Genomic DNA, 26,001 nt, shown 5'->3' with positions numbered 1-26,001 from the left:
ATTGGCTGTAAAACGCTTTGCGACGTCCTGAGGTTGTGAAAGGCGCTATAGAAATGCAAGTCTTTCTTAACGCAGCGATATCATTCCTTTATCTGACTGAAGTTGCAAAGCACTGTAATTGCAGTGAAATATTTTTCCCTTCTTTCCCCCCACCCCCCGCCCATCCCCTCAAGGTGCTGGATCAGCGTTTCATAGACTCCAGGTGCCATTTGATACCTTGCAAAAGAGGCCATTCCACATTTCCGAGCCTAGGCAGTAAGTGTTAGTAACATTCAGCCTTGGTGGGGTGGGGAGCAAGTTTTGGTGCCAAGTCCCTGATGTCCAGTGACGTACACCCAGGCATTGGGTACTCCTCGGTAGAGGAAACCCTGGGTAATCTTTCTCTGCCTCGCGCAGGAGCCCGGAAGCCCATTGGGACAGCTCTGCTGCAGCCCTGCCTGAAGTCAGATAACTCAGTATAGACCTGGAATTCAAACTGGGATCTTCAGAACTCGGTAGTCAGTAGACAGTCACCCACCGAGCCACCGGGGGAGAAGTGGGATCTTGCTGTTCTTTTTTTCTCTCCATCTGCCCTTATGCTGAGACCGTGGTTCTTTTCTCACAGATTCTTGCAGGAGGCCTCTTACTATTTCTGATCCATTTTAATTTTTTCCTCAGCTTCAACGCAGAACCACACAACAACAACTTGCGTTTATATAGTGTCTTTATCATAGTAAAACGTCCCAAGGTGCTTCACAGGAGCGATTGTCAAACAAAATTTGACACTGAGCCACAAAAGGAGATATTAGGACAGGTGACCAAAGGCATGGTCAAAGAGGTAGGTTTTAAGGAGGAGAGAGAGGCGGAGAGGTTTAGGGAGGGAATTCCAGAGCTTAGGGCCCAGGCAGCTGAAGGCACGGCCGCCAATGATGGCATTAAAATCGGGGATGCGCAAGAGGCCAGAATTGGAGGAGCGCAGAGATCTCGGAGGGTTGTAGGGCTGGAGGAGATTACAGGGATAGGGAGGGGGTGAGGCCATGGAGGGATTTGAACACAAGGAAGAGAATTTTAAAATCAAGGCTTTGCCTGACCTGGAGCCAATATAGATCAGCGAGCAGACGGGTGACGGGTGAACAGACCTTGGTGTGGGTTAGGATCCGGGCAGCAGGTTTGGGTGAGCTCAAGTTTATGAACACAGTAACTAAGTTGAGTCTCTATTCAGAGACCCCACAACCTCATCCCAATCTTCTGGAGGGGAAGGACTTACCCCGTGTGTTAACCATTATGAAATCTTAAGCTTAATCTTTATAAATGGGCTTACAATTTCAGTGTTCAGAGGCAACTGCCATCTTGAAGCACACTGGCCAATACGGTAATCCATCCCAGCCATCTCCACCCTTTCTCTGCAATCAATAGAATCAGACCCTTTCAGAGCTTGGATGGCTTTTCCAGCTCTCAAAGCACAGACATTAATCCCTTTGGACGTCCCACAGAAAACTTCTTACAAATATCTCGTAAAATTTAATAGTTAAAATTAGAGACAATCTCAACTCTGAGGAACGTTCCAGTTTCAATGAATGGCAGCACCACTCTGCCAAGAAATGCTTTACTTCAATTGGTTTTCCACAACAGTCCGATAAAAGAGAAAATTTGGGAGTGCCTGTAACCCAATCCACTCAATCAACTCTAAAGAGGAACAGAATACAGACAACCGCAGAAAAATTGAAACAGGAGCAATGTTTGGAGTTCCATCTGCACTTAATATGTTCAGTATTTCTTTCTCTTATTTATTATGCAGCAGGATGTAAAACAAATAAAAATTATTGAGCAAGGAACGGCCAATTGTCCTATCCACCCTACTCCTTCCACAGCCCATGTACACTCTATCCCAACATGGACTCTACCCACCCAGTTCATCTCCTCCCACAGCCCATGTACACTCTACCCTATCATGGACTCTACCCACCCATTTAATCTCCTCCCACAAACCATGTACATTCCACCTTATCATGACTCTACCATCTATTTATTCTCCTGAGTGGACACATTTTCTGTTTGTCTTTAGAGAGAATGAGGAGATGGATTGGGTTAGAGCCACCTTCTAATTGTCTCTTCTTACCTAAAGAGCAATAGCTTTATAAATAACCATCAGCGTGGGTTTAGAAGGTCAAAATTGTTCTTCACTTCTTTGAGGAAATTACAAATAAAATAGATATGGGTTCTCCCTATGATATAGGTTATTTAGATTTTTAACAGAGCTTTTCCTTAAACTAAAAACCATGGGACTGCAGAGTAGAACATGAAACCAGATGAGAAGTTGGATCAAAGTTACTTGCAGGAGGTACCGAGTGCAGATCAGGTGCCAATATTTGGAGCCCCGATGTCTCTTATCTAAATAAATGATTTTGATGCAGTAAGTTCACTAAATTTGCACATGACTCTACAATATGGAGATCAGTATAGACAAACGATGCAGCCAACAATTAGCAGGCGGATTTAGATCAGTTCTATAATTGGGCAGATAAATTCAAATCAAATTTAACAACAATAACTTGCATTTGCATAGCACCTTTAATGTAGTAAAACGTCCCACGCCGCTTCACAGGAACATTATCAAACAAAATTTGACACCGAGCCACTTAAGGAGATATTAGGACAGGTGACCAAAAGCTTGGTTACAGAGGTAGGTTTTAAGGAGCGTCTTAAAGGAGGAGAGAGAGGCGGAGAGGTTTAGGGAGGGAATTCCAGACCTTAGGGCCCAGGCAGCTGAAGGCACGGCCGCCAATGGTGGAGCGATAAAAATCGGGGATGCCCAAGAAGCCAGCGACGCCCACAACCCATGAACGAATAAAAAAAATGAATTGGAGGAGCGCAGAGATCTCAGAGGGTTGTAGGGCTGGAGGAGGTCACAGAGATAGGGAGGGGCGAGGCCATGCAGAAAGACTGACAATTATGAAATATAGCATTATTAGCACAGACATGCTTAGAAAGGGACTTGGGGGTGACAGTATCTTTCAACGATGAGACAATACAGAGTAGCAATTAAAATAAAATAACTTAAATGTTGTGGAATAGTGATGGATAGATCTACAGATGAGAATGCTCTCTGATGGTTTCCACTCACAGGTCGAGATCCCGACACTAAGGATCAGCCTTGTTGCTCTTCTCTGCACTCCAGCCCATGAATCTCTCCCTTGTTTCTTGGCAACCAGACCTGGGTACAATATACAAGGTGTGGTCTAGGGTTGCCAACCCTCCAGGATTGACCTGGAGTCTCCAGGAATTGAAGATTAATCTCATGGACACTACTGCGAGCAACACCCAGGAGAAAAATAATCGGGGCATTAAAAAAAAATTCCATTTTCTTTGAACACTGATGAGGAAAAAAGGCTGTTTGACTGAGTGTCAAGAATCATCCAATCACGTAACGAAGTGTCTGTTTGTTTCCCTATCGGCGCGTGAAGGCGGGGCATCGTGAGGATGGACGTGTCAGGCGACCAATTGCGGGAGTGGGGTGGTTGGAGGCATGAGGTCATGTGGTGAAACCTCCAGGAATATGTCCAACCAGAGTTGGCAACCCCAGTGCGGTCTATCCAGAGCATTAAAATTTGATCAGTATCTCCACTGACTTTGATTCTACTGTCTACCGGTCCGGCAATGCCTTGATTTTGAAATTCTCATCCTTGATTTCAAATCCCTCCATGGCCTCGCCCCTCCCTATCTCTGTAACCTCCACCAGCCCTACAACCCTCCAAGATCTCTGTGTTCCTCCAATTCTGGCCTCTTGCGCATCCCCAATTTTCATCGCTCCACCATTGGCGGCCGTGCCTTCAGCTGCCTAGGCCCCAAGCTCTGGAATTCCCTCCCTAAACCTCTCCACCTCTCTACCTCTCTCTCCTCCTTTAAGACGCTCCTTAAAGCCTACCTCTTTGACCAAGCTTTTGGTCACCTGTCCTAATATAAAATAGAAAAGCAGAATATTTTTTAAAAGGTGAGAGACTAAGAAATGTTAGTAGTCAGAGGGATTTGGGTGTCCTTGTACACGAATCATAGAAAGTTAATATGCAGGTACAGCCAGTAATTAGGAAGTCAAAAGGTATGTTAACCTTTGTTGCAAAGGGGTTGGAGTATAAGAGTAAGGAGGTCTTGCTGCAATTATATAGGGCTCTGGTGAGACCACACCTGGAATACTGTGTAGTTTTGGTCTCCTTACCGAAGGAAGGATATACTTGCCTTAGAGGCAGAACAATGAAGCTTCATTAGATTGATTCCTCGGATGAGAGGGTTGTCCTAGGAGGAGAGATTGAGTAGAATGGGCCTATACCCTCTGGAGTTTAGAAGAATAAGAGGTAACCTCATTGAAATTCTTATAAAATTCTAATTGGGCTTGACTGGACTGGGTAGATGCTGAGAAGCTGTTTCCCCTGGCTAGAGAGTCTAGAACTAGGTCTCATAGTCTCAAGATAAGAGGTCGGCCATTTAGGACCGAAATGAGGAAAAAAATCTCTTTATTCAGTGGGTTGTCAATCTTTGGAATTCTCTACCCCAGAGGGCTGTGGATGCTCAGTCGCTGAGTATATTTAAGTCTGAGATCGATAGATTTTTGGACACTAAGGGAATTAAGGGATTTGGGGATAGGGTGGGAAAGTGGAGTTGAGGTAGAAGATCAGCCATGATTTTATTGAATGGTGGAGCAGGCTCGAGGGGCCATTTGGCCTTCTTCTGCTCCTATTTCCTATATTCTTATGTAATATCACCTTACGTGTTTGATAATCGCTCCTTTGAAGCGTCTTGGGACATTTTACTATGTTAAAGGCGCTATACAAATGCAAGTTGTTGTTGTTGATCTCAAACGGCACCAACAAGAAGTTGATGCACAAAAAAGTAGCCTCAGAACCACTGGGCGAGGGAAAAAAAATCTCCTCATCTCCCCCTTGGTTCTTTTACTAAATACCTTAAATAATATAGGGCTCAGATACTAATTGTGGCTGGGCTCCAAAATCCCATTTACAAAAAATAATTACAGATATAGTGTCAGCCATGGCTCAGTGGGTAACACTCTAGCCTCTGCGTCAGAAGGTTGTGGGTTCAAGACCCACTCCAGAGACTTGAGCACAGAATCTAGGCTGAACACTCCCAGTGCAGTACTGAGGGAGTGCTGCACTGTCGGAGGTGCCGTCTTTCAGATGAGATGTTAAACCGAGACCCCATCTGCCCTCTCGGGTGAACGTAAAAGATCCCATGGCACTATTCTATGATAGAGCTGGGGAGGTCTCCCTGATGTCCTGGCCAATGTTTATCTCTCAACCAACATCACTAAAAAACAGGTTATCTGGTCATTTATCTTATTGCTGTTTGTGGGACCTTGCTATGCAGAGATTGGCTTCTGTCTTTCCCACATTAAACAGTGACTGTACTTCATTGGCATGAAAAGCTCTTTGGGGCGTCCTGAGGTCATGAAAGGCGCCATATCATTGCAACCTCTTTATTCATCCGTTATACATTATACTCGAGCAATGCTGTAAGTCAGAAGGATCTGTGAAAATGCTGAGAACTAAAGTTCAATTTTTTCCTCCCCTGAAGGTGCTGAGTTATGCTGAGGTGGGACTCCCGCAACCAACCATTACCAGAACTCAAATCGCCATTCTTCAGATGTGAGCCTAGACGGTGCAGACTGGGTGTTGACAGGTGAGAGGTGTTTCCCTGGGGTCATCACAGCCGAGCTCATTCCTGATGTCCATGCACCACGGTCTCTGACGGTAGTTACTGGATTGGGGAACCCGAGCTAATTCCTTCTCTTTGCCTCTGCCCCACGCAGGAGCCCTGAGGCCAAACTGTAGCATCCAACAATTACTGTGGCTGAGATCAGCTCTCTCTCTCTCTCTCTCGCAGAGGCCCAAGATGGAGAGCGCGTTTGAGAGTTGCTCCGAGTAGTGGGATGAAGAGCAGCACCAACAACGAGAAGGCTGGCTGCTCAAGCTTTCACTTGGAACGTGATAGCTTGGCGCAGGAAGCTAGTGAGATGGAAAAGGAGGAGAAGCCTTTAGTGAGCACTGTCCCATATAAAGCAAATGTAAGGAATCTTACAACACCAGGTTATAGTCCAACAGTTTTATTTGAAAATCACAAGCTTTCAGAGGCTTTCTCCTTCGTCAGGTGAGTGTGGAATTCCTTGAAAGTTACCGCATATATAGTCAGAGAAGCTTGTGATTTTCAAATAAAGATTCCTTACATTTGTCCATCCCAGTCCATCACCGGCATCTCCACATCATGACTATATAAAGCAGGCACAGGCTGATTAGAATCGGGCCACCAAGTCATGGAGTTTTTTCTATATATCAGCATTCGGAACGGCTTATGAAGATTAAAGTCTGAATTGAAAAGTACACCTTGGCACAGTGCCCACTATAAATATGATACGTCTCATCTCCAGCCCTGTCATCAATACCTACACGTACCGTTTGATTCTACGTTTAGTCACCTATTAAAGGGGCCACATTCAACTACAACTTACATTTATACAGCACCTTTAACGTAGCAAAACGTCCCAAGGCGCTTCACAGGAGCGATTATCAGACAAGATTTGACACCATGTAAGGAGATATTAGGACAGGTGACCAAAAGCTTGGTCAAAGAGGTAGGTTTTATAGAGAGTGAGGTATAGAGAGGGAATTCCAGAGCTTAGGGCCTAGACAGCTGAAGGCACGGCCGCCAATGGTGGAGCGATGAAAATCGGGGATGTGCGAGAGGCCGGAATTGGAGGAGCGCAGAGATCTCGGAGGGTTGTAGGGCTGGAGGAGGTTACAGAGACAGGGAGGGGCGAGGCCATGGTGGGATTCGAAAACAAGGATGTGAATTTTAAAATTAAGGCGTTGCCGGACTGGGAGCCAATGTAGGTCAGTGAGCACAGGGGGTGATGGGTGAACAGGACTTGGTGCGAGTTAGGATACGAGCAGCAGAGTTTTAGATGTGATCTTTTCCCCTACAAAACGGCCATTTATATAGTCAGACCCCCTTGAGATTGTCCACAGTCTAGGTGAGAAGGTCATGCGCAATGGACTCGCCTCAGAACTACTTCAGAATCCAGGAGATCAACAGTCCGCCTTACAGCCAGGAATTACTGTGAGCCCTGTCTCAGACTGGGCTAAAGTAGCAAATCTCAGGGCAGTGTTTGCGCTGCTACAATTTGCCAGAGGCTTGCGCACAAAATCTAGGCTGACACTCTCAGTGCAGCACTGAGGGAGCGCTGCACTGTCAGAGGGTCAGTCCTGAGGGAGTGCCGCACTGTCAGAGGGTCAGTCCTGAGGGAGTGCTGCACTGTCGGAGGGTCAGTACTAAGGGAGTGCTGCACTGTCAGAGGGTCAGTCCTGAGGGAGTGCCGCACTGTCGGAGGGTCAGTACTAAGGGAGTGCTGCATTGTCAGAGGGTCAGTACTGAGGGAGTTCTGTACTGTCGGAGGGTCAGTACTAAGGGAGTGCTGCACTGTCAGAGGGTCAGTACTGAGGGAGTTCTGTACTGTCGGAGGGTCAGTACCGAGGGAGCACTGCACTGTCGGAGGGTCAGTACTGAGGGAGCACTGCACTGTCGGAGGATCAGTACTGAGGGAGTGCTGCACTGTCGGAGGGTCAGTACTGAGGGAGCACTGCACTGTCAGAGGGTCAGTCCTGAGGGAGTGCCGCACTGTCGGAGGGTCAGTACTAAGGGAGTGCTGCATTGTCAGAGGGTCAGTACTGAGGGAGTTCTGTACTGTCGGAGGGTCAGTACTAAGGGAGTGCTGCACTGTCAGAGGGTCAGTACTGAGGGAGTTCTGTACTGTCGGAGGGTCAGTACCGAGGGAGCACTGCACTGTCGGAGGGTCAGTACTGAGGGAGCACTGCACTGTCGGAGGGTCAGTACTGAGGGAGTGCTGCACTGTCGGAGGGTCAGTACTGAGGGAGCACTGCACTGTAGGAGGGTCAGTACTGGGGGAGTGCTGCACTGTCGGAGGGGCAGTACTGGGGGAGTGCTGCACTGTCGGAGGTGCCATCTCTCGGGTAAGACGTTAAACCGAGGCCTATCTGTCCTCTCGGGTGGATATATAAGATCCCATGGCACTATTTCGAAGAAGAGCAGGGGAGTTCTCCCCGGTGTCCTGGTCAATATTTATCCCTCAACCAACATCACTGAAAAGCAGGTTATGTGGTCATTATCACATTCTTGTTTGTGGGATCTTGCTGTGCGAAAATTGGCTGCCGGGTTTCCCTACATTACAACAGTGATTACACTTCAAAAGTATTTCATTGGCTGTAAAGCACTTTGGGACGTCCTGAGGTCATGAAGACACTATAGAAATGCAAGTCTTTCTTTTCTCTCTTCTCAGGGCCCTCAGGTTAGCCAGGAGCAAAAATCATTCAGGATTTTGCTTCTTATTCGCTGTCCTCTGTGCGTGTGTATTTGATTATTGGGTGATAATTTTTTTTTTAATATTCATTCCTAGAATATGGGCATCGCTGGCAAGGCCAGCATTTATTGCCCATCCCTAGTTGCCTCTTGAGAAGATGGCGGTGGGCCGTCTTCTTGAACCGCTGCAGTCCGTGTGGTGACGGTTCTCCCACAGTGGCGTTAAGTCGGGAGTTCCAGGATTTGGACCCAGCGATGGTGAAGGAACGGCCGATATATGTCCAAGTCGGGATGGTTTGTGACTTGGTGGGGAACTTGGAGGTGATGGTGTTCCCTTGCGCCTGCTGCCTTTGACCTTCTGGGCGGTAGAGGTCGCGGGTTTGGGAGGTGCTGCCGAAGAAGCCTTGGCGAGTTGCTGCAGTGCACAGAGCTTGGCTTTGATCCCATCCTCGGACAAACAGCCTGTGACATTCACCGTCTAGGCTCACCCATGAGAAGTGACCTTTGGAGTGAGGTACCAGAGAGTGGTTGGCGCCTGTGGAGCCCCAGCATCTTCAGGACAGGATGGGGAGAAAAACAGACGAGGGGAAAAAAAAAAAGACCAGATTCGGACATATCGGAGCAACAAACAGTAAACCAAGACAGAGCGCTGAAAGGGTTCCAGCAAACGGAGTATTATTCCCTCACAGGCTCCCTCTCAATTTTCAATAACTGTTTCAAACAAGAAACAGAGTTTTTTTTTTAAGAAATCTTTATTTGGAGAGTGTAGAATTCACAAGGGCTCTCCTTTTGTCCGTATCTGAAATCAGAATCCGTAAGGATCTGATGTCGTAGATTGTTCTCTCACGAGCTGTACAATGTAACTGTAACTGGCTCTTTCAGAGAGTCTCCTTTCACTGAAACTCATTGAAAGGTTTAAACGCAGGCTCCAAAACCCTTGAGGTAGGATCCATCTGCTGGAAACCCAATCTGGTAATTATACTTCAGTAAACCATGTTTCATGGTGTGATTTAAGTGGATTAGAATCTCTGAGAATTTAACGCTCAATGAGGTAACAGTCGCCAAGCAATGGGAAAGAATTGCCTCATTTATAGGCTCACCTTGTAAAATTCCGGGCCCAGCCCGTGACTGTGCAGTTTGGACACTCAACCACACATAAAACAATTTGCATTTATATAGCACCTTTAATGTAGCAAAATGTCCCGAGGCCTTTCACGACGGGCATCAAGAAGGAAGAAAGAAGTTGTATTTATAGAGCAGCTTTCACAACCTCCGGACATCCCAAAGTGCTTTACAGCCAGTGAAGTACTTTTTAAGTGTAGTCACTGTTGTAATGTAGGAAACGCGGCAGCCAATTTGCGCACAGCAAGATCCCACAGACAGAAATGAGATAATGACCAGATAATCTGTTTTAGTGATGTTGGTTGAGGGATTAATATTAGTCGGGACACCGGGGAGAACACCCCTGCTCTTCCTTAAAATAGTGCCATTGGATCTTTTACATCCACCTGAGAGGGCAGACGGGGCCTTGGTTTAACATCTCATCCTCGGTGCTGCACTGGGAGTGTCAGCCAAGATTTTGTGCTCAGGTCCCTGGAATGCAGCTTGAACCCACAACATTCTGACTCAGAGGCTAAAGTGCTACCCACTGAGCCACGGCAGCAGCTCCGAGCAGGAAGCGGATGGAGGAGTGCTTAAGGGGATGTGACTGAAAGCACAGCCCAAGAGACAGTTTTAAAGGAGGCTTTTGAAGTCAGGTGGAGATGTAGCTGAGTGTATGGGTCAGTGGAAGAAGGAGGGGTGACGTGCAGTAGACTAGAGTAACAACAGCACAGGGTGCAGCCTGGGCTGTAGAACTGGAGGAGGCTGGAGAGTTAAGGAGTCAGGCCCTGGCCTGATTTGGAGGCAAGGATGAGGATTTTGAAATGGACGCACAGAAGGACCAGGAGCCAAGGATTGGAATGATAGGTGAGCGGGATTTTGTGCAGAATAGGATGTTCTGGATGAGTTGGAGGTTATGTAAAGTGTAGTTCAGGAGGCCACTATGGAAGACATTGGAAAAGTTGAGCGTAGCAATGATAAAGATGCGAATGAGTTTCAGCAGGAGAGGAGGGGGAATGTAGGTGTGGAGATGGGCAACGATTCAAAGATTCTGATTCACTAATGTCATGAAGCACTCCTTTATTTTATTCATTGATTTGTAATTTTGTTGAGGATCTAAGCTCTTCTATTTTCTCCGCAGTTTTCCTGGTCTCCTTAGGTCATGCATCAGCCATGGCCAAGAGAAGAGTATTTGGACCACCTACTAGTAGGCACGTCATCTCCTGAAATGTCCCCGTGACCTTCCTGGTCTCTACAGCTCAATGCAACACCATTTACCACCAATAGTCTGGCATGACTGAAGGAAGCTGCTTCTCTATTGGAAAGGTAGAGTCGCAAAATATCTCAAATTCTCCTGTCAGGTACTGGGTCGGACTTCAATGTAAATATTTAACATCATGCGGGAATACTGATGATTGTTTTTTTTTTATTTGAGAAGCTTAAGTCAAGGCCAATAGCACGGGACATCAGAAAGGCTGCAAAAGAGATAAGACAAGATAAATCAAGAAATAATTTTTTGGGCCACACCAAGCTTTTGGTTTTTAGATTGGAGAGGGGAGGGAGCCCATAGTTTTTGTGATCTTTGGAGGAGTTGGAATAAGGGGTGCCAGAATAAATCTTGATGTCACCACTTGAAGATGCAGGGAGGAGAAGGAACGCATGGGATGATATATTTTTGAACTAAGGAGGATCAAGAGGGGAAGATTGAGGGGAACAAAGACTGTCAGCGCATCAATAATACAAAGATGAGAAAGGTTGGGGTGGAGAGAGGGTGGAGGCTAGATGTGAGAGAAGGATCAGCTACCAGAGAACAAGCTATTCCCTGCGTTCTGTCAGGGAGTGTATGAGAGGTGCTGGAGGAGCCTTCCTGATATGGGAGCTTGGGCTTGTTATGTATTATGCATGCACTGTACTAACAATGCAGGGTCAGAGTGACACTATATCATCATTACTGCAGTGATGGAATAGGGGGTGCTGTGGTTCTTAAGTTTTGGAAAAACTAATAAATAACGTCAATGCATATTGCTGGCAAAGTCTGCTGTTCATTATATACTTAGACTGTGCTATCCAGGGACTGTATATCACCATTACCGGAAAGGCCAAATTGCTGCACTGACATCTGTATTTTTAGTTTTTTGAAAAATCTAATAAATGGAATGGCTTCTTGTTGAATGCTGGTAGAGTGTGGAGATCATTTTCTGACTCCCTGCTTAGGGTGTTGTATTGAGATGTGCTGCATCGAGCAAGGGAGACATCAGGTCTCTAAGGTGAATGTTTCAAAGTGGCAGCATGAAAATACGTTGAAATAAAAATAATTGGGACTGGCCCGGTGTTTGGGAGGGGCTCTGAGCGGAGATATCGAGTTACATCGAAACTACAGCACAGAAACAGGCCATTCGGCCCAACTGGTCTGTGCTGGGGTTTATGCTCCACACGGGCCTCCTCCCTCCCTACTTCATCAAACCCTATCAGCATATCCTTCTGTTCTTTTCTCCCTCGTGTGTTTATCTAGCTTCCCCTTAAATGCAATAATGCTAGTCGCCTCAATCACCCCTAAGGCGGGATCAACACACTCGAGTTCACAATCTCACCCGAGTCACCGTGAGAAAGGACTTGACTTTAACTTAGGGTTGCCAATCCTCCAGGATTGTCCTGGAGTCTCCAGGAATTGAAGATTAATCTCACTGCTGCGAGCAAAACCCGGGAGAAAAAATCATAGTGGCTTTAAAAAAACAATTGTGTGTTTTTTTTTAAATTTCCTTTGAAAACTTTCGTTCATTAGTCATAAAAATACTTGAGATGGGAACCAATTCTGTTTGACTGACAGTTAAAGAATCATCCAATCGGGTAACAAAGAGTCTGTCTGTTTGCCAATTGGCCGTGGGAAGGTTGGGCACCGTGAGAACGGGCGTGTCGGGCGACCAATGGTGGGAGCATGGGGGGGCGGGGCGGTTGGCGGTGGGATAGTCATGTGATGAGACTCCAGGAATACGTCCAACCAGAGTTGGCAACCCTACTTCAGCTCAGTGCTTCCTGAGGAAGGAAAAATGAGGGGGAGGAGCTGTTACAGGGGGCGGGAACGGAGAGAGGAGTTCATCGGTGGAGGGAGGGACAAGGAAAAATAAAAGTCAAAATCGGCCGGGGCCTCTCAGAGACGTCTCCGAGCAACAGAGGCATTGAGGGTCATTTTAACCTCGATCGCCGGGCGGGAGTCCCACCGGATTGGGCGGAGCACCAGTTTTACACCCCGGTCAATATTACACTCCGATGGCTTCACTGGAGAGCGAAATCAGGCAGGGTGCAAAAACCAGCACTGCACCCGATCCCGTCCGTTTCCCAAAGGGCAGGCTAGGTTAAAATTGCTCCCGTTAAGTCAGGGAGCAGCTTGCCACCACAGCTTTCACCAGCAGAAACGGTGCACGGGACCAGCAAAGCTAAATGAAGGGGTAAAAAAAAAAACAACTTCCAGCTCCCGGGATGACGCAGTGGGTGAATGAACTGTCTCATGTTCTACTGAGTCACACAGGCCAGGAGGGACCTGTACTCATTCACCAGTCTGTGGTGAGTTGGCTGATTGTAGGCAGGGTAACAGCAGTAGGGCTGCTACAATTGGCTTCAGCCCCACAAAGGGGAAACTTCCCTATCCAGTGCAGGAAAGTGCACGCTGCGGGGAGAGAGTGCGACGGAATAAGGCTTGGCTGTGATTCTCTCCATGGTTGAATAGACTACTGAAGCTCACTGTCCAGACTCACAAGTGAAGAATGGTCAGCTGGACGACACTGTGCAGTGTTGTCAGCCGAGGCTCAGTGGGCAGCACTCTCGCCTCTGAGTCAGAAGGTCGTGGGTTCAAGTCCCACTCCAGCAACTTGAACAAATAATCTAGGCCGACACTCCCGGTGCAGTACTGAGGGAGTGCTGCACTATCGGAGGTGCCGTCTTTCAGATGAGGCGTTAAACCGAGGCCCCATCCGCCCTCTCGGATGGATGTAGAAGATCCCATGGCACTATTTGAAGAAGAGCAGGGGGAGTTCTCCCCAGTGTCCTGGCCAATATTTATCCCTCAACCAACACCATTAAAGCAGATTATTGCTATTTATGGGACGTTGCTGTGTGTAAATTGGCTGCTGCCTTTCCTACAGTACAACAGTGACTGTACTTCACTGGCTGTAAAGCGCTTTGGGACGTCCTGAGGTTGTGAAAGGCGCTATATAAATGCAAGTCTTTCTTTCTTGACATTGCTGGTGGAATAGTGTCCCCTGTAAGTGTCAGCACCTTGGGGAATGGGTGGGGGAGAAACATTAATGAAAGGGCAATTGTGATACAGTGTAAAACCAGGCAGAGGTACAGTGATCTGCAGGTTACAGGCAGGGAGAGGGGGCTGATGGAGGGGGGCTAACCTGTAATGTAGTTCTGCAGGTCTGTCAGTTCAAAGGGGGCAAACTGTTTGTGGACAATAGCTGGACATGCGGTGACACAGGAACCAGGCAGGAAGGAAAGTAAGAAAAGCAAACAGGATGCCGCTCTCTTTCAATTGTCTGAAAACCTCATTACTTACAAATGCCTTCATGTTCACGCAGTCATCCCGGATCTTGCTCCTTCTTTCTCTTTCCCCAGTGACAGTGACGGGGGGCGGGGGGCAGGGGCGGGGGGTGCGTGGGCACAGAGATTTGGGAGGGAGGGAGAAATGGTGGTTTATTAAGGCTCATTCAGAGTGCGGAACAAGCTTCCTTGCGAGCCAGTAAATCCCAGCATGGGGTAATCATTAACATCCACGTGGCAGCAACTAATGAAATACACCCCTGCGATGCCAAGTATATGTAACACGCTGGTCCCCGTTTTAAATCATTGCCTCTAATAGGCTGACGCACCATTAGCAAACGCAACTCAAATTCTACAAATTATTTAATTCTGCATTGGTGAACTCAAGCTGTCTGAGCCCGTGTGTGGGGATCACAGGGGAGAGCTTTTCTTATACTTTATCCTCAGTGCTACCCGGTGTAGCCAGCCTGCTACAGGTGTGATCCGTGGCTCAGTGCATCGTACACTCGTCTCTGAGTCAGAAGGTCGTTGGTTCACAGCCCCACTCCAGAGACTTAAGCACATAATCTAGACTGAGACTCCCAGTGCAGTACTGAGGGAGTGCTACACTGTCCATGATGCCGTCTTTCGGATGAGATGTTAAACCAAGGCCCCGTCTACCCTCTCAGGTGGATGGATGTAAAACATCCCATGGCACCGTTTTGAAGAAGAGCAGGGGAGTTCTCCCCGGTGTCCTGCAGCCAATATTTACCCCTCAACCAACATCACTAAAACAGATTATCTGGTCATTATCACATTGCTGCTTGTGGGATCTTGCTGTGTGCAAATTGGCTGCCGTGTTTCCTATATTACAAAAGTACTCAGTTGGCAATAAAGCACTTTGGGACTTGCTGAGGTCGTGAAAGGCACTATATAAATGCAAGTCTTTCTTTCTCTGAGTCAGAAGGTTATGTGTTCACGCCCAACTCCAGGGATATGGTCATAATTTGTACTGACTCTCCACTGCAATGTAAGACTGAGGGAGTGCTGCATTGGTGGAGCTACTAGTCTTCAGAGTAACTCAAACTGAGGGCCTGTACAGGTGGATGTTAACGATCCAAGGACATTTTTGAAGAAAAGTGTTCCGATGGAGTTCTGGACAACATTTATTCCTCAACCAACACTACAACGACAATCTGCATTTATATAGCACCTTTAACATAGTAAAATGTCCCAAGGCGCTTCACAGAAGTGATAATCAAACAAAATTTGACACCGAGTCACATAAGGAGATATTAGGACAGGTGCTTGGTCAGAGTGGTAGCTTTGAAGGAGCATCTGAAAGGAGGAGAGAAAGATGGAGAAGGAGGGAGGGAATTCCAGAGCTTAGGGTCTAGACGGCTGCAGGAACGGCCACCAATGGTGGAACGAAGGAAGTGGGGGATGCACAAGAGACCAGAGTTGGAGAACAGCATTGGGCCTAGTTGTGAAGCCTCCAGTGTTCAATTTACCTTCCAACAACAACTTAAATTTATATAGCGCCTTTAACATAGTAAAATGTCCCAAGGCACGTCACAGGAGCGATTATCAAACAAAATTTGATACTGAGTCACATAAGGAGATATTAGGACAGGTGACCAAAAGCTTGATCAAAGAGGTAGGTTTTATGGAGCATCTTAAAGGAGGAGAGAGAGGCAGAGAGGTTTAGGGAGAGTTTTCCAGAGTTTAGGGCCTAGGCAGCTGAAGACACGGTCGCCAATGGTGGAGCGATTAAAATGGGGGATGCGGAAGAGGCCAGAATTCTTTCCCCTCTTCTCCTTGGTCTTGGAACGTGGGATAGCCTCGCCTCCCAATAGATTGTTACACTGAGACAGCAAAAGGAGAGAAGCAGCAATGACTCCCAAGTTCTTCCTGCATTCCACAGCCATGAGCAGAGGCCCACAGTCACAGAGAGCAACAGGCCTGTGCACAGGCCTCAAGTGAGAGGGAGGTGGGCTGCAAATAGTCCCCGAGCTCAGTTGAAAGCCCTGCTGGATCCGACATGTCCAGTAACTGCTTTAACCGGTTCAGTTCGCTCGAGGTTGTTGCTTGAACTCAACACTTCAATGTAGATTAACAAGATACAAGCCCAACTGATACAAGTTCAGTTGACTTCTGAGGTAGAACAATGCATGAGGAATGGGATCACATTTTTGAACCATCATGAATCAATCAGCGCTTGTAGAATAAAGAAAGAAAGAACTTGCATTTCTATAGCGCCTTTTACAACCTCAGGATGTCCCAAAGCGCTTTACAGCCAAAGAAGTACTTTTTATTTTGAAGTGTAGTCACTGTTGTAATGTAGGAAACGCAGCAACAATTTGCACACAGCAAGATCCCACAAACAGCAAAGTGATAATGACCAGATAATCTGTTTTAGTGATGTTTGGTTGAGGGATAAATATTGTCCAGGACACTGGGGAGAACTCCCCTGCTCTTCTTCAAAATAGTGCCATGGGATCTTTTACATCCACTTGAGTGGGCAGATGGAGCCTCGGTTTAACATCTCATCTGAAAGGCGGCACCTAGTGACAGTGCGGCGCTCCCTCAGTCCTGCACTGGGAGGGTCAGCCTAGATTTTGTGCTCAAGTCTCTGGAGTGGGACTTGAACCCACAACCTTCTGACTCAGAGGCGAGAGTGCTGCCCACTGAGCCACGGCAGACACACAGCCTGGAAAGAAGTTAGCCATGGATTTTTGCACTGAGAGAACGTGGCAGGATGTCAAAAATAATGTCAAGACTGCCTGGGAGAAGATTACATATAATGTCCAAGCTCATGAATTAAAGCAAGCTCATTATAGAATTCTCAAGGATCTTTTCTCCAGTAGAAACGTGCGTGGGTTGATGTATGATTAAGTGATGGAGATCAAGAAAGTTCTGTGTTTGATTCTCTGTATAACAATCTCAGAAAGAAAGAAAACCTATACAGTAAGAAAGATTTATAAAACGTCTTATCACATTTTCAGGAACATCTCAAAAGCCTAGGATACAATTTATTGCTTTGGAGCGTAACGTTTATTCCATTTAGGCAAACCATTTTGTGTGTAGCAATTAAGATGAATAATCAATTAGTTTGTTTTTTGGGTGGTTGAGGGATAAATGTTGGCCAGGACACTCTGCTCTTCAAATAGAACACCTGAACAGGTAGAGAGGGCAGTAGCTGTTAAGTGACATTGAAGTTGGATTTTAAAAGTCTATAGTTTGTCGGGAAGATATAGGCAAGGCAGGGATTGCTGCTTTCGATTGCAATTTGCTGCTGGAAAATATCAGCCTCTGTGTAGAAGGAGGGTCAGCATTGATGCCCTCCACAGTCAAATAGAGTCATAGAGTCATAGAGTTATACAGCACGGATAGAGGCCCTTCGGCCCATCGTGTCCGCGCCGGCCATCAGCCCTGTCTACTCTAATCCCATATTCCAGCATTTGGTCCGTAGCCTTGTATGCTATGGCATTTCAAGTGCTCATCCAAATGCTTCTTGAATGTTGTGAGGGTTCCTGCCTCCACAACCCTTTCAGACAGTGAGTTCCAGACTCCAACCACCCTCTGGGTGAAAAAGTTCTTTCTCAAATCCCCTCTAAACCTCCCGCCTTTTACCTTGAATCTATGTCCCCTTGTTATAGAACCCTCAACGAAGGGAAAAAGCTCCTTAGTATCCATCCTATCTGTGCCCCTCATAATTTTGTACACCTCAATCATGTCCCCCCTCAGCCTCCTCTGCTCCAAGGAAAACAAACCCAATCTTCCCAGTCTCTCTTCATAGCTGAAGCGCTCCAGCCCTGGTAACATCCTGGTGAATCTCCTCTGCACCCTCTCCAAAGCGATCACATCCTTCCTGTAGTGCGGCGACCAGAACTGCACACAGTACTCCAGCTGTGGCCTAACCAGTGTTTTATACAGCTCCATCATAACCTCCTTGCTCTTATATTCTATGCCTGCCAAAGCTCATACATGAAAAATGGTCACTTGGACAAGATGGCAGAGGCCAATTAACAGCCATGGAATGGCATCCCAACAAGGAGCTGAAGTCTTGAGGCTAAGATGTGGAGATGCCGGTGATGGACTGGGGTGGACAAATGTAAGGAGTCTTACAACACCAGGTTATAGTCCAACAGCTTATAACCTGGTGTTGTAAGACTCCTTACATTTGAGGAGAAGAGGGGATTTTTTTCTTTAAATGTTGTATGAAATGTACCACGGTTTACAAAAAATATTCGGTGACTTTTTTTGAGGAAGCAACTCTTATGGCGTGAAAAATAATTAGCAAGCATCAAAAATCTCATAACAGTCCTCCACTGTCATCAATGTAAAGCCTTTTCTCTTAGTGGTTTAGGAGAATGCCTGATATTTAATTGCTCGTCATTAAGACGGCTCTTTGAAAAGTGTGAAAAGACAGATGTAGAATTTCTCACCTTTAGTGACAGGTTTATCTTTCACTGCGTAATTGGCATGGGGGACATCAGGCATTCGGGTTAGCATTCAACAGTAATTAAATCAGGCTCAGCTATAGCCTGCTGTGGCATCTCTGCAGGGCTTCTAGTCTCCTTCCCATTGTTTTGTCTGCCAAAGATCTCTGGACTTGCTGAAAGAAAGAAGGAGAAGAGGGGGAGGGAGGTGATTAGTGCAAATATTTGATGTTTTTACAATGTGACAAGGCTTCCAAGCCGCTAGACCAAATAACAATCTAACACTCTTAAAGCAGCAGTCAAAACAGACTCCATTTACCAACCCTAGGAGCTCCTGTTATCCATCAGGGATTCAAGGTGAAGGAAGCTGGACAAAAAGGCCCTGTTTGTACAATCGATTGTCTCCAAGTGGGATCATGCTGCTCTCAATTGAATCCGATTTGCCGATCGAGGAAAGTGTCAGACTGCATTTAAGGGGAAGCTAGATAAGCACACAAGAGAGAAAGGAAGAGAAGGATATGCTGATAGGGTGAGATGAAGTAGGGTGGGAGGAGGCTCGTGTGGAGCATAGACACCAGCATAGATCGGTTGGGCCGAATGGCCTATTTCTGAGCTGTAGATTCTATGTAATTCTTGACCGACCTAATCGCTGCAAGATAGGCCACATGGCTGTTTTGTTTTCCTCCCCCAACTATTTTTCTCATCCAGTGCTTCCCCCCACCTCCCTCCACCTCTCGAGGAGGTGCTGACTCATGCGGAGATATAATTCTATGGGCCCCAAAACATATTCCAATACTTAGGTAGAATTTACAGCACAGAAACAGGCCATTCAGCCCAACTGGTCCATGCTGGTGTTTATGCTCCACACGAACCTCCTCCCTCCCTACTTCATCTCACCCTATCAGCATATCCTTCTATTCCTTTCTCCCTCATGTGTTTATCCAGCTTCCCCTTAAATACATCTATGCTATTTGCCTCAACTACTCCTTGTGGGAGCGAGTTCCACATTCTCACCACTCTCTGGATAAAGAAGTTTCTCCTGAATTCCCTATTGGGTTTATTAGTGACTATCTTATATTTATGGTCCTTAGTTCTGGTCCCCCCCACAAGTGGAAACATCTTCTCTACATCTACCCTATCAAACCCCTTCATAATTTTAAAGACCTCTATCAGGTCACCCCCTCAGTCTTCTCCTTTCTAGAGAAAAGAGACCCAGCCTGTTCAATCTTTCCTGATGGATATAACCTCTCAGTTCGGGTATCAACCTTGCAAATCTTTTATTTTTACACCTTCTCCAGTGCCTCTATTTTTTAATGTATAATATGGAGACCAGAACTCTCCCAAGTGTCCATTGCTCAGGAGTGAGCCTCGGAGGTGAACGTTGACAGGCCACTCAGCTTTAGGCAGCATTGAATCTAATGCCAATCATGTCCCCATACCATGCACTTTCCAACAGAGGAATCAAACCAATGACTTTCCTGATCCGTGCCTTAGTCCCACATTCCTGAGCCTTTGGGGGTTCATCAATGCACCACTAGGAACCAGCCTTTGGCTCAGTGGGTTTCTTAACATTTTAAAATATACTTTATTTCATAAAATTTAAAGATACACACAGTTCAATTTAAAAAGACACAATTTCAAGCAATATAGTTTGAACCAATACAATGCAGATCGTACAGACTATGATCTCGTTCGGAGCTCCGGACGGTCCCGGGGAGCGGGGGCCGGAGCTCCGGACGGTCCCGGGGAGCGGGGGCCGGAGCTCCGGACGGTCCCGGGGAGCGGGGGCCGGAGCTCCGGACGGTCCCGGGGAGAGGAGACCGGAGCTCCAGACGGTCCCGGGGAGAGGAGACCGGAGCTCCAGACGGTCCCGGGGAGCGGGGGCCGGAGCTCCGGACGGTCCCGGGGAGCGGAGGCCGGAGCTCCGGCTCTGAATTCTGGGCTGACATCCAGCGAGATACTCGTGTTCGGTGGGGGTGGATGGCCCCTCCCCTTCCCCTCCGCCAACCCTCTCGTTGTTTAGTCACCAACAAAAAAACTTGCGTTTATATGGCGCCTTTATAAATGCTGCATGACCTCAGGACCACCCAAAGCACTTTACAGCCAAATACTTTTGAAGAGTGCTGCACTGTCAGAGGTGCCGTCTTTTGGATGAGATGTTAAATCGAGGACCCGTCTGCCCTCTCAGGTGGACATAAAAGATCCCATGGCCACCCTTTCAAGAAGAGCAGGGGAGTTCTCCCCGGTGTCCTGGCCAATATTTATCCCTCAGCCAACACCTAACACGGACGAACTGGTCATTATCTCATTGCTGTTTGTGGGATCTTGCTGTGTGCAATTTTGCTGCTGGGTATCCTACATTACAACAGTGACTACACTTCAAAAGTACTTCATTGGCTGTAAAGCACTTTGGGATGTCCTGAGGTTGTGAAAGGCGCTATATAAATGCAAGCCCTTCCTTTTACACTTTCACACGAAATAGCGAAATTTTCACAAGCAAATTTAAAATGTCACCCATAGCAACCAGAGGGACTTTTACTGCACGTGTACAACCGTCTGCTGCGGCTCTGAGGCGAAGATATTATAGAACATGGAAAATAAGGACCTTCCTTGTCTGGATTTGGACAGATGAGATGGTGTGGTGATATTCTGGGCGTGGCCAAGTGCGAATGCATTTTGCACCACAGCGGTCAAATCTGTATGAATTTTAGTTTCCTATCTTTCTCTAGGCTCCTCCCGAGTGTGCAGATAATGTGCAGAGAGGAACGAGGTCAGGCAGATCATGGCTGATCTTCAACCTCAACTGAGGACTTCATCGTTCTCTCTCTCTCTCTCTCTCTCTGGCTCTTTCGGTTTCTCACTCTGTCCTTCTATCTGTCTCCTTTTACCAACACTCTGCCTTATCTCTCCTTCTACCCGTGTTCTTTCTCTCCCTTGCAGTCGTTCGTTAGTGCTTTCCCAGTAGTCTACCTCAAAGCATTCTCTCTATCCTAGCTCCCTGTGTCTCAGCTTTTAGCACACTCTCTCAGTCCTCTGCCTTACTCCTCTCTCTCGCCTCTGAGACAGAAGGTCATGGGTTCATAGACCCACTCTAGATACTTGAGCACAAAATCTAGGTTGACACTCCCATTGCAGTACTGAAGGGGTGCTGCACTGTCAGAGGTGCCGTCTTTCGGATGAGACATTAAGCCGAGGCCCCGTCTGCCCTCTCAGGTGGACGTAACAGATAAGAACATAAGAAATAGGAGCAGCAGTAGGCCAATCAGCCCCTCGAGCCTGCTCCGCCATTCAATAAGATCATGGCTGATCTGATCCTAACCTCAAATTTCCTGCCCGCTCCCCGTAACCCCGAATTCCCTTTACTTCTAGGAAACTGTCCATTTCTGTTTTAAATTTATTTAATGATGTAGCTTCCACAGCTTCCTGGGGCAGCAAATTCCACAGACCTACTACCCTCTGAGTGAAGAAGTTTCTCCTCATCTCAGTTTTGAAAGAGCAGCCCCTTATTCTAAGATTATGCCCCTTAGTTCTAGTTTCACCCATCCTTGGGAACATCCTTACCGCACCCACCCGATCAAGCCCCTTCACAATCTTGTATGTTTCAATAAGATCCCATGGCATTATTCGAAGAAGAGCAGGGGGAGTTCTCCCCGGTGTCCTGGCCAATATTTATCCATCAACCAACATCACTTAAAACAGATTATCTGGTTACTTTCACATTGCTGTTTAAGGGGAAACTAGTTAAGTACACGCAGGAGAAAGGAATAGAAGGATGTGCTGATAGGGTGAGATGAAGTAGGGAGGGAGCAGGCTCGTGTGGAGCATAAACACCGGCACAGACCCGTTGGGCTGAATGGCCTGTTTCTGTGCTGTAAATTCTATGATACACAGACAGGAGAGGGGAGGATGGTTTGTAAGCCTCTCCCAAATGGTGGTTAAAATAAACCAACCTTTGACCTGTAGGTTCAGTGGGCAACAGAATTGGAGGGACCAGCTGTTCAATCAGTGGAAATGTTACTCAGCTTAAGTATTTTGCTCAGAGCCCTTATTTCTGATTGACGGTGAACTCTAAAACCCATCATTAATGCACAATAGCTACAGGCTTTAACCAAATTATTATAATTATGCAAATTATTATAATTATTTTAAGTTTAAAATTGTTTTATAATAACTATAAGGAACCAGGAATTGGGGGCTGTCAAAGTTAAAATATTACTATCGCTCAATCACATTAATTTAGTGAATGTGAGCATTACTTGTACAATGGTAACGTTTGTTTACTGGGAATTTTTTTTTTTATTAATGCACAAATCTCATTGGCCGCTATTTTGTAGGTTAAAATGCCTCTGGCGACAGTTTCAGCCAATGGCTATGAGCTACATGATGTCAATTAGAGTGAGTTACAAGCAGATTGGAGTGTGTTATATATACAGGATAATACCCAGAATACACATTCATATATAACACGCCGTGTGTTACACAAGCTGTCAGTGGGTATCCCTCTCGCCTCTGAGTCAGAAGGTTGTGGGTTCGAGTCCCACTCCAGATACTTGCGCACGTAATCCAGGCTGACACTCCCAGGGCAGTACTGAGGGAGCGCTGCACTGTCGGAGGGTCAGTACTGAGGGAGTGCCTCACTGTCGGAGGGGCGGTACTGAGGGAGCGCCGCACTGTCGGAGGGGCGGTACTGAGGGAGCGCCGCACTGTCGGAGGGGCGGTACTGAGGGAGCGCCGCACTGTCGGAGGGGCGGTACTGAGGGAGCGCCGCACTGTCGGAGGGGCGGTACTGAGGGAGCGCCGCACTGTCGGAGGGGCAGTACTGAGGGAGCGCCGCACTGTCGGAGGGGCAGTACTGAGGGAGCGCCGCACTGTCGGAGGGGCAGTACTGAGGGAGCGCCGCACTGTCGGAGGGTCAGTACTGAGGGAGTGCCGCACTGTCGGAGGGGCAGTACTGAGGGAGCGCCGCACTGTCGGAGGGGCAGTACTGAGGGAGCGCCGCACTGTCGGAGGGGCAGTACTGAGGGAGCGCTGCACTGTCGGAAAATGTCGTCTTTCTGATGAGTTGTTAAACCAAGGCCCCATCTGCCCTCTAAGGTGGATGCAAAAGATCCCACAGAACTTATTCCAAGAAGAGCAGGGGGAGTTCTCCCCGGTGTCCTGACCAATATTTATCCTTCAACCAACATCACTAAAACAGATTATCTGGTTACTTTCACATTCCTGTTTGTGGGATCTTGCTGTGTACAAATTGGCTGCCGCGTTTCCATCATTACAACAGTGACTACACTTCAAAAGTACTACGCCTTACGTTTCTCTCTGAATTACTGGGAGATAATGTCCCTCTACATCTCTCTGGGAAATGGGGACTATTACTTTAAATTAAAATCTAACAGAAGCACAAAGAGGCCCAAGTTCAAACTAGTAAAAAGTAAATTTAGTACAAATCTCATAACATCCACCAGCACAATTGCCACAACACACTACTGAGCAGAAAAGCCCCCAATATAAGAAAGTTTAAAGAATTAAATAATTCACAATAATATCATTAATCAGGGAACTGATCTTAGACAGGATGAGATTAGTGATCACTGTGAGCATGGTTTGATCAGAGAAAATCAGCACTTTTATTTAAATTTTATATCTATTTTTCCTTCCCTGGACTAGCATCCCCTTACATGCGTGTCTTTCAAGTTTATTTAATTATAATTTCCCGCTGCTGCCAGGGACCTTTTATTTAATTTTAAATTTAGTTAACGTTACTTAAGCTGCTGCTGCCACTCCAGGCCATGGGCCTCTCAGCTTCCCGTCAATTGACCCCACCTGGGATTGCAGTGAAACTCGGACCACTCGCTCTCCCCCCACTCCTACCCGCCCCCATTCTACCCCACCCGGCCCACCCACCCGCCCTCCTCTGCCCCCCAAACCACCCACACCTAGGCCCAACCGCTCCCCCCACTTCCCCCGCCCCCTTCCCCCCAACCCACCCACCCCCCTCCCTTCTTCTCCCCCCCGGACCACACGGCCCCCACTTTCCCCCCTGGACCACTCGCCTCCCTCTCTCCCTCACCTTGGACCACCCGTACCCCCTTTCTCTCCGCCCAGCCCATCCACCCTCACCTCTCTCCCCCGGCGCACCCATCCCCTCTCTCCCCCGACCCACCCATCGCACTCTCTCTGCCTGGCCCACCCACCCCCTTCTCTTGATCCCGCCTCTCTCCCCCCGGACCACTCACACCCCACTCAGCCCCCCTCTCTCCCCTCCAGCTCACCCCTCCCCCCCTCCACTCCAGCCCACACATCACTTCTATCTCTGGCCAGACCACTCATGCCCCTCTCTCTCCGTCCGGACCACTCGCGCCCCCCCTCTCCCAATGCCCGGACCACTCGCGCCCCCCCTCCCCCAATGCCCGGACCACTCGCGCCCCCCCCCTCCCCCAATGCCCGGACCACTCGCCCCCACCCCTCTCTCTGCCTGGACCACTTGCTCCCCGTTCTCTCCCCACCCGGACTACTTGCCCCCCACTCTCACCAGCCGGACCACTCACCCCCCTCTCTCCTCCCCTCCCCGGACCACTCACCCCCCCCTCTCTCCTCCCCTCCCCGGACCACTCACCCCCCTCTCTCCTCCCCTCCCTGGACCACTCGCCCCCTCTCTCCCCCTGCGATGCCCCACCTTCCCACGTGCGATCAGAAAGCGAACAGATGCTTTATTACCCGATTAGATAATTCTCGACTGTCAGTCACGCAGTTTTTTTTCTCCATCTCCAATATTTTTACAACTAATGAGCGAAAATGTTCAAAGAAATTGAAAATAAAACACCACTTTTTATTGCCCTATGGTTTTTCTCCCATGTTTTTGCCCGCAACAGTGTCCTGAAGATTGATATTTAATTCCTGGAGACTCCAGGCCAATCCTGGAGGGTTGGCGACCCTATTCCTGATTGATTTCAATGGAAGAAAAAAGAACGGGAATGATATAGAACGAGTTGCCGACTCACTATTGCCTGTTTTACACCATTGCACAAAGGCAAAATCCACGTGTGTGTGTGTGTGTGTGTGTGTGTGTGTGAGAGAGTGAGTGAGCGAGCGAGCCAGAGATGCATCACAGCAGTCAAAATCATGAAAGGTTCTAACAGCGTAAATAAGGAGAAACTGTTTCCAGTGGCAGGAGGATTGGTGACCAGAGGGCACAGGGTTAAGGTAATTGGCAAAAGAACATGAGGATAAATGAGGAAACATTTTTTTTAACGCAGTGAGTTGTTCTGATCTGGAACGCGCTGCCTGAAAGGGCGGTGGAAGCAGATTCAATAATAACTTTCAAAAGGGAATTGGATAAATACTTGAAGGGAAAAAAATGTGCAGGGTTATGGGGAAAGAGCAGGGGAGTGGGACTAACTGGATAGCTCTTTCAAGGAGCCGGCACAGGCACAATGGGCTGAATGGCCTCCTTCTGTACCTGCTATGATACTATGAGGTGCAGTTTCCACTCTGCACCAGTGGAACATTAATACCCACAGTGCATTATGACAACCAATTGGGCAATTTACAAACCGAGAAGGCCTAATGTGACTCCGAAGGGAAC

At 47.6% G+C, this 26,001-nt stretch overlaps 1 long non-coding RNA gene across 1 annotated transcript in view; it reads right to left on the bottom strand.

The window, feature by feature from the left end:
* LOC137301285 (uncharacterized) overlaps window positions 1-26,001 on the bottom strand; it is a 130,793-nt gene that overhangs the window by 88,596 nt on the left and 16,196 nt on the right. The window contains exon 2 of the long non-coding RNA XR_010958259.1: window positions 18,426-18,595. This is a non-coding gene — a long non-coding RNA (uncharacterized lncRNA). The remainder of the gene's footprint in view (window positions 1-18,425; window positions 18,596-26,001) is intronic.

Source organism: Heptranchias perlo, chromosome 33 (genome assembly GCF_035084215.1).
Source record: "Heptranchias perlo isolate sHepPer1 chromosome 33, sHepPer1.hap1, whole genome shotgun sequence".
In the NCBI taxonomy this organism is placed as follows: domain Eukaryota; kingdom Metazoa; phylum Chordata; class Chondrichthyes; order Hexanchiformes; family Hexanchidae; genus Heptranchias; species Heptranchias perlo.
The sequence above is the reverse complement of the archived record's forward strand: the minus strand, read 5'-3'. Positions and strand labels throughout refer to the sequence as shown.